We start from the raw sequence: 2,292 nt of genomic DNA, 5'->3' as shown, positions 1-2,292 counted from the left end.
TAATTTATTGGTGCCAGCATGGGTCACAGGCACCCACAAACATGGCCAGTCCTGTGGGAACCATGCAGGGAAGTGGGAGGAGAAGCCGCTCGAGGGGACGCTGCCCTCAGAAGAAGGGACCCCGGGTGATGAAAATGATAGTCGCTGTTGATGTGCACACCTACCTGGGGAGCAAGTGTAGAATGGAGTGAGAGATATAGGGTCCACGTGGGAGAACTGAGGGGCACGTGAGCCAAGTGATCCAATAACTTGTAGCTTTAAGCCAAGACTTGAGCTGAGCCTGAGATTCAGGCTTCAGGAACACCAGTCATATGAGTGAATGAGTGAAACACGTTGTTTCCAGGAATGCATTCCCATGAGATTCTCCCAGGTTGTGAAGGCGTCCTGCAAGGGAGTGAGACACCTCCTGGGTTGGTTGGAAAACATGAAGAAGTGGCAAGTAATGACACACTTTGGGGACAAAGTTCTAACAGGTAGGGTTACGAGGGCAGTAGAAAGAGGGCACTCCAGTGGGAAGAATGGTTTGAGAAGGGGTGAGAAGAGGAAGGAGCCTGAGGGCCACCTGGAAATGCTGAGCCAGGGTTTGGGTGTGTAGGGCAGTGACATCTTAATCTGCTCGGGCAGTGTCAACAGCAGATCTGGGGGCTGGAAGTCCAAGGTCAAGGTGTGGGCAATGTTGGTGTCTCCTGAGTTATCTGTCCTTGGTGTGTAGGTGGCTGTCCCCTTGCTGCCTTCCCACAGGTCTTCTGTCCGTGTGCTCCTGCCCCTGGTCTCTGTGTCCTGATCTCCTCCTCTTATAAGGATGCTGGCCACATTCGATTAGTGCCCACCCCAGTGACCTCACTTCAACCAACTTTCCTCTTGAAAGAACGCATCTCCAAATACAGTCACATTCTGAGGTACTGGGGTAAGAGCTTCAATGTATGGATTTCGGGAGCACCATTCGGTCCATAACATGAAGGAACTGGACATGATACTGGGGTCCCTTTTAGAGGACATTGAACATCTCAGCGAGGAGTCTGTCTTTTATCTCAATAAGCAGTTGTAATCAGACTTGATCCCTAAGATAATTAATGGGTAGATTATACATAGGTCTAATGGGGGGTTAGACTGAAATGAGAGACAGATTAAGAAGATGCCTCCTGAATGGCGGCCTCCTTCTCCGGGAAGAAGATCGTGTTTGTCACGGGGAACGCCAAGAAGCTGGAGGAGGTCATTCGAATTCTAGGAGATAAGTTTCCATGCACTTTGGTGGCACAGAAGATTGACCTGACAGAGTACCAAGGAGAGCCTGATGAGATAGATTTCCATTCGGAAGTGTCAGGAGGCAGCTTGCCAGGTGCAGGGCCCTGTACTGGTGGAAGACACCTGTATGTGCTTCAACGCCCTTGGGGGCCTCCCTGGCTCCTACATAAAGTGGTTTCTGGAGAAGTTAAAGCCTGAAGGTCTCCACCAGCTCCTGGCTGGGTTCCAAGACAAGTCGGCCTATGCACTCTGCACGTTCGCGCTCAGCACTGGGGACCCAAGCGAGCCTGTGCGCCTCTTCAGGGGCCGGACCTCGGTGCGTACCCATGCTCGTTCCCCCGCGTGCCGCCAGAGGGCGCTGTGACTCGCGGTGATGCTGCAGGACTGTGGTGGGGAGGGCGCGCCCCTGGGTACCACAGCTAGAAGTGCTGTCAATCCCGAAACTTATTTGACCCCTGAGTCTGGTGTTTGGAAAGGCACAATGGCTTACAGCTGTTGGGGCCTGGTATACCCAGAGCTCTGCAGTGTATGCTCTCCCGAGAAGCAGATGTGGAAACTGAAGGTGACAACTCCTAGAGCTACATCTACAGCCCAGACTTCTCCAAGCTTGAATCTCCTCATCCCACTGCTGAGGCAACAGCTTCCCTTGAACATCTCACAGCCTTTCCAACTTTCTATGTTCATATAGAATCTTCTTTCTCCCCCCAACTCATTCCTTTCAAAACTGCCCTTCAGTGCCCCCATGCTTACCTATCAGACCATAGATTCAGCTGCTTCTCACAGGGTCCAGACCACCCTCTGGGCTGGCCTGCTCCCCGCCCTGCCCCAGCTCATCCATCCTCTCCCCGTGGCAGGAGTGTACCTTCAGGCACATCATTTCTCTGCTTTGTCCTTTCTGCTCAGGATAAAATCCAGAGTCCCACCACAGCTCCCACAGCCCTATGCCAGTGGCTCCACCAGGGACTGTCCACAGATGTTTTACTTTACGCTCCCTGATTAGATTTTTAATTTTTGTGGTGAAAAAACAGGTGACAGAAATTACCATCT

General features: G+C 52.1%; 1 pseudogene; it reads left to right on the top strand.

Moving 5' to 3' along the window:
- Nucleotides 1-1,146: 1,146 nt before the first annotated feature.
- Nucleotides 1,147-1,609, top strand: LOC132486701 (inosine triphosphate pyrophosphatase-like; annotated as a pseudogene).
- Nucleotides 1,610-2,292: the final 683 nt, after the last annotated feature.

Source organism: Mesoplodon densirostris, chromosome 3 (genome assembly GCF_025265405.1).
Source record: "Mesoplodon densirostris isolate mMesDen1 chromosome 3, mMesDen1 primary haplotype, whole genome shotgun sequence".
Taxonomy (NCBI): domain Eukaryota; kingdom Metazoa; phylum Chordata; class Mammalia; order Artiodactyla; family Ziphiidae; genus Mesoplodon; species Mesoplodon densirostris.
Note: the sequence above shows the minus strand (reverse complement) of the source record. Positions and strands in the feature narration are given on the sequence as shown.